The sequence below is a fragment of the Platalea leucorodia genome (genome assembly GCF_965183815.1).
Source record: "Platalea leucorodia genome assembly, chromosome: 3".
NCBI classification, from domain to species: Eukaryota; Metazoa; Chordata; class Aves; order Pelecaniformes; family Threskiornithidae; genus Platalea; species Platalea leucorodia.
Window position 1 is genome coordinate 94736799 of NC_138825.1, and position 12862 is coordinate 94749660.

Here is a 12862-nt window from a genome sequence, read left to right on the forward strand (position 1 = left end):
ACATAAAATACCTGTAATCAATATTCAGAAACATAGCTTATGGATATTATATCTCTGCAAGCCATTGCATACAGGATATTTTCTGCTGTTTGAGATCACTGTGAGACAAGAGTAGTCACACCAACCACATTTATTCATAAATCAAAAACAGTGGAGGAGCAATCCATGTAAGCAACACTATCCCTAAGCAATTCTAATTTATGTATCTTACATTTCCAGAACATGGCAGAAATCCACACTTCCCCAGCTTTAACGGTATGCAGATCCATATGCAAGCCTAGCCTTAACTATGTTCTTAAATCTCTTTTGTACAGGTGTTTTAGGAATATTGAATATTTTGTACTTTAGTGATGTTTACATTTAATAATTAAGCCACTGGTGTAGTTTCCAGATACAGTCCAGCTAATTATAATTTCTTGGTGCTTTAATCAGATTGGTAGGTACACGTTCAAAAGACACACTAATAAATCACCGAGGCCTGTTCTGTACCTTCCCCAAGCCAAGGTCCATCCCATGCTGCACAGTTTAAGGCCCCTATTCATCTCTCCAGCCATACACACACACACACAGACTCAGCCATCTGAAAAGGCGCTGTTTAGTCCGCAAACACTGTTTTTCAGTTTGCACTTACCCTTTACAAGTTTTTATATAATCATCCCAGAATGCTTTTACTTTTCATTCTGTAAGATAACCATGGAGACCTGAAAGGGTTGACGTTTCTCAGCAAGGAGGAGTAAGGCACTGCTGCAGAGTCTTTGTAGAGAAAGTAATCCAAAACTAATCCTGTTTATTGCAGCAATAGTTTTTCTACAGCCTTTACCAGTCAACATTGTTCAGAATTTTTAGCAGATTTTTTTTTTCTTAATCTGGAAGCAGTTCTAAGAAAAAGAAAAAAAAAAAAAGGCAGAAAAAGAGCATTTAGTTGTTGTGAACAGTGAGCAACATGATCAGCTATGTCAGAAAAACGGCAACAGCAGCTTCATGTGTTGTTCCCAGGCATGTTACTTGTTCCCAGGCAAGCTAATTTTAGCAATCCTTATGTATTCTCAGAACATGTGTTCATTCTTTATGAAATTGCGGGATATCTTAGTAGAGGGATTTCACGTAAATTATTTATGATTAATCCTGTGGCTTGGTTTGGCTTACGTCCACTCTCGATGAAAGAACTTTAAACTTCTTAACTGGAAGCACGATGTGAAATATTAAAGAGAAATATTTATATATACATTCTCTTTCTATCTATGGATTTCAGACATGAGATAAAAGGTTTCTATTGTTGATTATTTCAGCTCTCTTGGTACTACTGCAGAGCACTCACTGCCGAGCTTGAAGCTACAGCTTGGGGATTTCAAACTGACAGAGAAATGCTCCAAACTAGCAGTCTCCTTTTGATTTGCCAAAAAGTCTTCTGAGCTAGCAACAGCAGTATTCTTCTGGTACGAAAAAGATCAAATATAATGAATCACATTCATCACCCTCTGGAGAAACAATTACATTTCTCTATTAAATAATAGCAGTTTGTATGAGGTAATGATTTCAGGAGTCCACAACAGAGTCCCACCTGTATTATGCATCACTTAACGTTTTGCCCTAGGTAAGGGAGGTGTTGGCTGACAACACAGGCAGGTTTATATTCAAACCCAGCAAACTTCTCATAGTCTTTTAACAGATGCACGCAGATCCAAAACTTGCCATGCTGTCCAGCCGGTTGTTATCTTTAAATAAGAGTATGTTTAAAATGAAAATTAATTCAGTAGCTGCTCAAGTAATTTCCATTACCCTGTTTAATGCTCCCTATTATAGACAAATCTTCTTTATGGAACCATACAGTGACAGATTGGTCTTCCTTGTTATCAGGTATCTAGCAAGTGAGCCTCATCCAACAACTCTGGTGACTATAAATGATGTTCTTGTTCCCCTGGATACACCCTTGTGTCCTTTGCAATTTCACCTTCCTTTGTCTTTAAAACAAGAATTACCAAAGAGTAGAACTTGAACTTATCCAACAGATTCAAGGTTGTTTATTGTCTTTGGTGAATGCATTCAGTATGTCTTATGGTTACCATATTAAAGTAATGTTGTCATCTAAACTCCTTCACTGTAAGACACGGCCTGGTGTACAGCACCGACAGTTGTCCTTTGTCTTTTGTAACATGCCTCCTTTTCTCCCTGAAAGTCTGGAAACTCCTCCTCCCCCAGGCGATAACGTAATATCCTCTATTGTCCTGTTCTCTCTCTGTGTGCAATGAAGATTGATCAAGGCTCGTCTTTGTTCTGTGACTTCTCTTCACCCTTCCCTGATTTTGTGCTTTACCTATAAACTTGGACTTCCATATTAAAGGAAAGGAAAATCCATGGGTCTCAATTTACCATGTCAATACGTTCCTAAACTCTGCAGATGATTTTTCAAACCGTAGCAAATCGGTTCAACTCCCTGAATTTCTAAGCTCTGTACAATCTGCATAAAGCAATATATAACCACTTATTGTACTTCCAAAGCTATAGTAGCAGTGTAGTGCTTTAGGTAAAGCAGCTGTTGACCAACAGGAGAATATAAAAATTCATCGGGCTGTTTGATCCAAAGCATTGCATTCTAACACTCTCAACGCAGTCGTAAATGAAGAAGGCCTTACGGTGCCCGTGCCAGACAGCAGCTCGGTGCTCAAGGCTTTGCAGACACAGGAGAGATGAGAATTGTTTATGATTCAACTACAGAGCACACAAAACGAAGGCAAACTTTTTGAGAAAACCAAATGCATTTTGCTGACTATCATCCCGAGCATGTGGGGGGGTGCTCAGTCAATTAAGTTACAAGAGAAAAAAGTTTAAAACCGAGCATACTACCTACGTTGCATTACATACATACTGCTACTACTGCATTACGTTACATACTACTACATTAACATTACTAAGCATACTACATACATTAACCATGCAGCAGCCACTTTTAATGCAAGCTAAGCCTGAGATTCAGAAATAGAGTCTCAATATATTCAGAAAGATACTCTGCTCTGAGTTGACAACGTATTACTGACCTAAAAATGATGATAGGAAACAAGAAGGGAACTACTCGTGTTGCCCGCTTATTGTCTCCAACAGCCGACAAAACCAGGCTCGGCTTCCTCCACAGGAGATACAGAGGGTGAAGTATCCCAGAGATTGGTTATTTCAGAGGATTCAAGCTAGGCAGTAGTGTAAGTCCCCTGGAGGGCAACCAGAGCACTACCTTCCTGCTTACCTTAGTTGCTCGGAATTGTTCCCTGGAGGTGCCGACTCTTCTCCACTGATTACAGAAGGTGCCTAGACTCCTTGTTTAGAAACCTAATTTGCGATCTAAAATCAGATGTTGTGAATACTTCCTGAATATTCACTGAGACCTCATAATTTTCAAAATGGCCAAGTGATGGGTTTTAATTAAATATTAATGAGTTTAAAGCTTAATTTTTGTAAGTTCTGCAAAAAAGTGCACCTGAAGCAGTAACCAGCTGACACTGAAGTTAATGTCATGTACGTTCCCCTGCAGACTGCAGATCTTTAAAGTCCGTGTTGTACTTAAGCAGATAAACGCTAACAACCTTTTAGTATATAAATATCAAGCGTAATGGATTTTACATCCAGTTCCACCGGTATAAATACAAAGCAATTTCAATACAAACCAATTTCAATAATGGAAACTGACGCAGAATAAAGATCATGCCCGTTGCTTCATATGTCTGTGTAATGTAAATAACACTTACGCCTTTCCAGTGGAGTTTTAAGGTGAAGAAACATCTTCTTCTCCTCACCTTGATATAGATTAATTTAGCAAAACATAAAATCAATATATTTATGAAAGATCCAGCAATGCAGGTCCATCTCTTTTTCAGCATATACTGCATGACCAATGGTCTTACAGGCTTTTTCATAATGACTGCGTACTTGAGCCTCTTTTCATTAACAGAAAGACATTGGTGCTGAGCTCTCTCTCACATTACTTACCAGTCCAGAATTTAGCTATCTAGGGTAAGTTAGTCATCTAGGTCTCCCTCTGTCGTCAGTAGAGTGGCAGGTACTTCCAGAGGATGAGTCATCTCATCTATTTTAGACACGTATCTTAGAACAGTATGAATCACTCTGAAAATCCCTCTCCCCACGGCTTACGGAGGAAGCCTAGACAACTTAGCTTAGCCAAGACACCTAACTTTTTGCCAGCTAAGGCAGGTGCCTGCTACTTAGTGTTCTTGCAAAAAGGATGTCAGTTAGGGAAGAGTGTTTCTTCGAACGTAGACACGTGTCAACTGATGGCAACATAGAGACGTGTTCATGCTGCACTATCAGACCATAACAGCATTAAATCAGTATCAGCCTGCCTTGTTTCTGACCTTGAGGTGAAAAATTTCCTATTCCTCTGCCAACTTTTTGTGCTAACCAGTTCACATTTGAACACATTGATAAGGCAAGTGCAGCTGGGCAAATACCCTGGCAAGCACCAAGCCCATAAATTAGTGACTGGGGAGTAAATTTTTTCTAGCCAGTTCAGGTAGTCTTTAATCCCCGTTGGTTAATACTGCTTATTGTTTTTATATCCTTCTGATTTAAATTCATACAAGAATGCTTTCATACAAATTGCATTCAAAATATGCAATTAGACTCAGAAAAGAATGAAGTGTTATCACAGTGGTATATGTCTATTCTTTTTTCCCCTTCAAAATGGGCTGGATAGGGAAAAAGAAATCTGCTAATTAAATTACAAAATTTTGAAGAGGTCAAAATAGCGTAGCACACACCAAGCTCTAATTCAAAGAACACAGGAAGCAGCGCAATTCGGATTTGTCATCCTTTGACAGAGATTGTAACAATATAGTCAGGAGTTTTAGAGAAACACGCATCTTTGTCATTCTTTCTCTCCCTCTGGGGTCACTGCAGTGTGATCTATTTTTACACAGGGAAAAAAAAAAAAAAAAGAGTTTTCATTGTTAAAACAAGTTGGATGCTCCCATATCTCATATTCAATCAGAGAGCATTTCAGAAAGCCTAGCGTCCTCCTTTCAACCTGCTTTGAAGCATTTCTTCTGGTTATAGACATCATTCATCCACAATATTGTAACCATAAAAACCTTTATGTTTTTGGAAGTGGGGAAAAAATGGAACTTCCAATGACTTATGAAAAAATGGCTTTGAAGTACTTTCTTTAAAAATACAAAAGCTAGAGAAGGAACAAAAGCAGCAGAAAGATAATAAATCTAACTACATGCCCCCCAAATTTTAGGGATACTGATGTCCAGATGTTAACTACTTTTCCTTCGAATTCTGTCTTCAGTAGGGTTTGTCTAAGGAGTTCCTCTGCAGAAATAGCTCACCAAATATGATGAAACTGGTACTATCTTATGTTCTTGAATATTACATCAACTTGAAATACTAATTCTGCGTTGCCAGTTTTTTCATGAAGCCCACTGCACAAAAAAGGAAACTCGGAAGGGGAGGGAAGGGAGGTGAGAGAAAGATGAAAAAGGTGGAAGAAGAAAAGAAAAAGGGCAGGGATGGCAGTTGTCTTGGAATTGCCGATGTCTTACTGATGACAGCAGGAGACAACTTTGTGTTACCAAACAAAAGCTTAGTTACAAAAACAGAGATCACACATTACCCATGGCATCTTAAAGAAGGAAGACAACCTCCATCACCATTACAGAGACTCCCATGCACTCTCAAGGCTCACCGGTGTGCTACCTTAGGTCCGTGCCACAAACCTCATCCTGTCCATACACTGGTCTGAATTCAGCTCCCCTGTATGAAACATCCAGTAGTTGTAGAAGGCTGCATTTCATAAGAGTCTCCTCTCCTTACCTATAACACTAGAAACCATCCGATATCCAAAATCAGAGCTGTTTTGTTTGGCCTTGCCTCAGCACATCGATCACAAAGCCTATCCCCATTCTCTGGACGCATGCCATACTCAGAACGAAGTTTTCAGCTTCATGTTGAAACCTTGCCCTTGAAAAAATATCATCTGGTAATCTCCAAAGTTTTGCTGTTTTCATGAACATACATGCCAGGTAAGTTGTTTATTAGATGTGCAAACATTTGGATGAAGAAATAATCTTTCTTTCCTGCATAGCCCAGCAAAACCCTCCATATAGCTTCAACACGTGAATGCCCTTAACAGATCTGTTTCATATTGTGCCAATTAATACCCAACTGAAGGTGGCTACTGAATGTAAAGTTATGCATAATGATTTATTTCAAAGTTTCCTCAATAACATTTCAAATTTATACTATATTATGAAATAATATTAAAATAGGGGTTTATCAGATAATATCAGAGGCTGTTCACAAGTGTATGAAGTAAAGAAAAAGCAGAATTTGTGGTTCATAAAAGAATTGATTTGCAGTTTACAACTCCACCCAAATGCGGCAAAACAAAGCTTTAATACAAGGTATGTTTGTGTTCGCCTCATTCCTTAACGTATATTTCACTGCTGAAAATAGTAGAGTTCTACCAACATTTTGATCCTTAGCAATGCTCTTTTCTACCCTTGATACTCATCTTAAACCACTCCTAATGATATTTGTTCATTTGTTTGTTCCTGTGTTGTTAGTACTGCAATAGCATTAGTCTTTTCGGTAAAATATACTGTGAAACCCCTCCCATTCATGTATCTTTCCTTAAAGATCAGTTCACGAATTGCCTCCCTCTGTAACTTTAGAATAACACTTAATCCTGAGTTTTCTTTTCATATGAGCTTATTTAGAAACTCGCTAGCACCAGCAACGTGATCAAACCTTCAGGAAGACATCTAGTTTTGCAGGCATCTAGCAGCCTAGCATGCACGCGTAAGCTGCATTTTTGCTTACTAGAAGGCAAATGAAGTCTGCTGTTTTCAGCAACTTCAAGAAGCTTCCCAGATAATAGTACCAAAATAAACAATATTCTCCACCTATGATCAGCCCAAGTGACACTACGGAAGTCTCCGTACCTCCGGTCTTGAATTCTTCTCCAAGCTCTCATGAAATGATCACTTTCTGTACTGCAGTTGGGAGTGAACATCGCTGCTTTCATTCCCATGATTGAGGAGAAAGTCACCACACTGCTCCCATTTTCAACCAGTTCCACTGGTTCCCCACTCATATCACCATCAATTTAGAAGCGGTTGTCATTTCCAGAATCCTTGCATGGCTTACCCCAAGATCTCCCACAAATCTCACCAGCTGCTCCACTGCATTTATAGCATCGTCTTAGAGCAATCTGACATCAATGCTTTCTATAATAGATCTATGCCTATGAGGCTGACATCAATTAGCTGTCTCATTTAGCATTCTCATTTTAAAATATACCTTTTCTCTTTTCCCTGCTTGATTTGTTTTCCCTGCCACCAGCCTTATGACTGACTTCTTTGATTTATACTGGAGAATTTTCTGTTAGCACACTATTCATGGCCTACTTTGGGTAGTATTCTTGCATCTTATAAATAATTTGGTCAACATCTTAAAAAATCCCACCTTAATTCAGACTTTTAAATTGATATGCAACAACATGGTCTTTAGTTACTTCACTAAAATTGGGGTTCTGACTCAGAGGTAGAAGACAAATAAAAGGTCAAGTTTTCAAAATAAAACCCTTTAGTTCTTGATGTTTCTCCTGTAGTTATTCTCCACATTAAAAACTACAAACACAACAATGTCTTAACTGTAAGTTTTTCCAGGTTAATTTTTGATCAATTATTATTACAGTATTACAGATACTGTATTAGTTTATACTTAGGTGGAAATGAAGAGGGAGAAACGCAATTCCTTATTATTAAAAAACAAAACCAGATATTTGCTCAAAAACAGCCTGGCAGCAGCAAAGGCATATGGAAAAAACTGCAATTTTCATAAGAAAGAAATTGAGGAAAAACTCTGAAGAATCACCTTTCTAAACATGGCTTTTGAATCTTGTTTTATGAATACTGCATACATTTTTTTCTAAGCATTTCTTAACGTTAATTACTACAGTAGGATATACTTTTATTGGCTACATAAATAATTTTCATCAAACTAACTTCATCACTTAAATTTTCATGGTTCTGCTACCATTATGTCTCAGCTTTGTACTTCATTACACACCAAAATAGTTCTAACAAATACACCAAACATTTGAACTAAGCAAAACTATCATGCCTTTACTTTCCTTTCTAATGGCCACACACAGTCATTACAATCCTCCTGGTAACAGAGTAACTGCTATATATAAGCATACCTGCAGTGTAACGCACTTACGCCTAGCAAACTTCTAAAGCTTAATTTTTCCCTACTCACCTTTCTGCAAAATTAAACCACCTCCACATGGTCAACAGCAGGTAATGATGATGACCCCCTGGAGCTGCATGTACTAAGTTTTTATGATTTGAACCCCATTTCAAATCATGAGAGGGACTCTTCGATCCCATACAGGAGCCCCATGATTCTCTCCAATGCCTGGCAACTTGATAAAGCCTTGAAGTTACTAAAAATTATTTTAATTCCATGACTGTGCCCCAACTTAGCTTCATTTTATTCCTATTTCATCTCTCAAGTACAAAGAGTATCTCAAGTATCTCTCAAGTATCATATATACGCTTGGTATGTACCTGCCATGCTGATGCTTTTTCATTTCCTGCATTCTGTGATACACTGCGTTTAGGGTCACTACACGTCAATACATTTGAGTGACAAGAAGTTCCAGAGAAAGAAAGAACTTCGACAGATTTTCATTTGTCATTTTATTAATTTTCATTCTGCTCCAACTGGGAGACATTAAAATCCTCTATGAATTATTTTGAACTATTTTGCACTAACCTTTCTCCCCAAGGCGTTCTATATATTGACAAGGAAGCCTAAAATCTTTATTGTGGAAACTTCTATTGCCCTCAGTAAGATTACACACCTGACAAAATACTTAGAACCGAGCCTTAGTTACTGCTAAGGTGTATTATAAATTTCCCTGGAAATTCCTGGAGTGTTTGTAAGTTTGAGGCCTTATCTCAAGCAATATTTAAGCAAACGTGTTCTAATGTATTTTTAAAAAGTAATGATGGTTTTGCCTAAAACATGGGCTAAGCTAAAATCTCTGTTTTAATTATAGCCTTTTGCGTGTTAATTGTATATCATTAAGAACAAAGAGAACTGCATTTTTCCTAATGTAATCAAGATTTAAAGACAAAATAAATGTGAGAGGCATGTAAGAGAAATACTTCCTAAATCTTGGGGGTTTAAGTGCCTGCAATTGTTGCGATAGCTCTGGAGTTTGCAAGTGTTTTTAGCTAGGGGCGTGGGGTTGAAGCAAAGCAAGTATGACTTCCCAGCTCTGAGGGCGCCATCTTCTCTGAACAGATTAATCCACAAGTCCCCTGCACTTGCTGGGAAGCTGTAAGCTTCTGTCAGACATACAGACAGGTTTTCCAACGTGCTGCACATACGTACTATGCAGATTAGCCAAAACAAGATGTCTGAAAGAGTTTTACAGAGGGAATGTAAAGCTTGGAATAAACAGAGAATTGAAAATAATCTCAAAAAAAATGAACTTGATCTGCCTTCTTTGAAGTTAAAGTGATTAGAATGGAGCAGGCTGGGATTTATAGACTTCACAGGCTGTGGGAGGGACTTCAAAAGCACAGAGGTGATAGATGAACATGTTTTTTCAGACACGCAGTGACAAAAATGCAACATGGTTCCAGGGCTCTTATAATAACAGGAAGAAAAGGAAAACAAAAAGTTCTAATTTTAGTCTCTGCCAGTCATCCATGTTGCAGTTTGATTGCCCTGTGCTTAGGACGCTCACCTCGAACGCACCTTCAGCAGAGCACAGGGCTGATAAACACTGTTAAGTTCTCAGTAAATACACCTGACCCAGAGACAGGAACCACTCAGCACCATTTTTACACTTTAGCTTTGAAAACTGGTCAGAACCACTCTGTGCTCGATTCAAAACTAGGATGTGAACTGGGACTTCCCAGTTCTGCATCGTATTGCTGCTCTGCCTTCTCCCCCAGCACATAGGTTTCTCAGAGAGCCGCCTACTTCTGTCTCTCTGGTAGGACTATCCCACTGGGTACAAAATACTTAAATTCCGGGAGCAGTAAGATGCTGTTAACTTCCTGTTGGGGACAATCTGCTATGTGAAGGACATCTGAGTGCCAGTGTTAAAATCTCCTCGAAGCAGGAAAATGAACCCATCTCCAATTTAATCTCGCTTCTGGGCAGAAGGGGAGAAATCATTGCCATTGGTGATTCTAGCCCCTCCACCCAAGAAAATATTTCCAGCTGAACTATTCAACATACAACTTATTAATGAATTTGAGCTGATCACATTTGTATTTTAATGAATACCACATATACCATTTTCTGTCTTACCGCTGCACATTTCACTGCTGATCTGATCTGAAAGTACGTTTAAGAAATACTGCAATTTACATAAAAAAATTAAACTGATTCTCAGAGGAACTGGTTTCTCCAGCTTCTCTAACTGGTAGCGTACTCTTTGCAATAAGAATATGATAAGAAGTGGTTTACAGACTTAATCGAATTGTGCATGTGAACGAAGTTATTCAACATGCATAAGTTCTTGCAGAGCATGACCTGAGCATCCTAATGCCGCAGTGATCTCCATATGACAGTTCTGCCTAATATAAAAAGATCCAAGTTTGCAGACTTTTTGAATTAGCATTGTGTTTCTGCATGCTTATGACACTTGCTCAAGCAGCCTTAGCCTTGATCAACTCTGCATGCTCCTACAATCCAAATAATAAAACACAGAACAATGCTTTCTGTTCTACATCATGTTTTGAAGATTTTAAAATAGTTTATGGATAACAGGCAAGCTGCTACATAAATATTAACTAAAAAAAAAGAGATTTATTATGCATATGCGTTAAAAGAGTTACTTTTACAATATATTTTACTTTCTTTGCTGGTTCCTAAAATTAAATTTTCAAGGAGATTCTATGGGTATTCTTTCTCTAGAAGGAGGAGGGCATGCCCTTAATTATATGGGTTTGGCAGGAAAACAGAAGGCACAATTATAGCTGTGTTTTAGTCATCTGAGATGCAGAGTAGACCCTACGCTATCAGGCTATTCTCACACACACATGTTCCCTGTCCACATGTGGCAAGATTGCTTACTTCCCTGCTTCAGCCCTCTACCCCCTACTTTCACACATTCCCACCACTTTCAGGTATAGCACATTCGGCTTACAAGTGGGAAAGCTAATCTCCACGAGGCTGCACATGCAAAAGAAGTAATTTATTCTGTATATCTTTTAATTTTCTTCTCTGGCAATTGTAATATGCAAAGCTCTCTTAAGAAAATCAGCAAGAATGAAATCAATAGGTTTCTACAGTAATTATTTAAAACTTATCCTAGCAGTTTACATAGCTTTAGGACAGATTCCTGATATGCAATTCAATATGTTGATTTTAAAAAACTATGAAACTAATACTTTCCAGTAAGTTCTGAGCTTTACAGCATTTTTAAAAGAACGTAAAATAATTTGACCATAATGGCAAAGGCAGCGGCCGAAGAGGGCTTAAGGTAGAAAACTGATGTAGAAACAGATTATTCCAGTTCTATCAAGTGACACACTTGTTTTGTGGAATCGTAACAACATTAGACTAATATTAAAATTTCAACTTAAGGTTACTATATAAATTTACTGTTCAGCTGTCTGTGCAAACAATTGAAATAATTCTTCTAAACTATTTACTCTAACTAGTATCAGTTTCCTGTTTTGACACTATCTCTGAAAGCAAGATAAATATTCTATAAAAACAAGCGGTACTCTGAAATAATCCACATACAAAATTTAAATTCCTCTTTGTTAATCCTATCAGTGACAATGAAAAACCATCCAGAGTACTTCCTTTTAATTAAACTGCACTAATTCATTTTAAACCAACCTTCAGGATCAAAACATCTTAAATTGAGTGACTGCACATTGCCATAAATCCTTGTCCTTTTGCACAGCCACATCACCCTGACTCCTTGCGCGACCACTGCATTCACGGGTCTCCCTGCAGCCCGGCCTAGAGAAACAAAATGGAGAAAGAAAAAAAAGAAGTGAAGAGGTGGTGAGCTAAGCAGGAATGGTCAATGAGGAAGGCCAGCTGCTTGCCAGGTGGAGTTTGTATAAATTTTGAGAAATTTTTGTTTATATTTTTTACTACAAAGGTAAGGAACTCTGGATTTTTTTTTTTTTAATGAACTCTATTTTACAAATATTTTTCCTTTTCAAGAAGAACTTCTTTTAGTAGTTCTTTTCACAGCAAACAACTGTTGCACCAGCAGCCTATAATTAAAAAAAATATTAATAACAAATAACAAGTTTATTTCTTGCCTTTGCTGTCTATTTGGGATCAGCATGGCCACATACAGCTCACTGGGCCTGTACCAACCTGACGGCAGACTGGGATGCGTGATGTCTCCCACAGGCCCCAGCTGCCCCGGGGCCTACAGCCCCTTTCACCTCACGCTCTTTGGCAATGGGAGGAACCCGGCCTGCTCAGGAGGAGAGGGGAAGGGCAGGCACGCGGGATGTGCTATTGGGTTTCAATTTATACAGTCATAGAATCGTTAAGGTTGGAAAAGACCCTTAAGATCATCGAGTCCAACCGTTAACCTAGCACTGCCAAGTCCACCACTAAACCATGTCCTCGAGCACCACGTCTACCCTTTTAAATACCTCCAGGGATGGAGACTCAATCGCTTCCCTGGGCAGCCTCTTTCAATGCCTGACCACCCTTTCGGTGAAGAAGTTTTTCCTAATATCCAACCTAAACTTACCCTGGTGCAGCTTGAGGCCGTTTCCTCTCATCCTATCGCTTGTTACTTGGGAGAAGAGACCGACCCCCACCTCACTACAGCCTCCTTTCA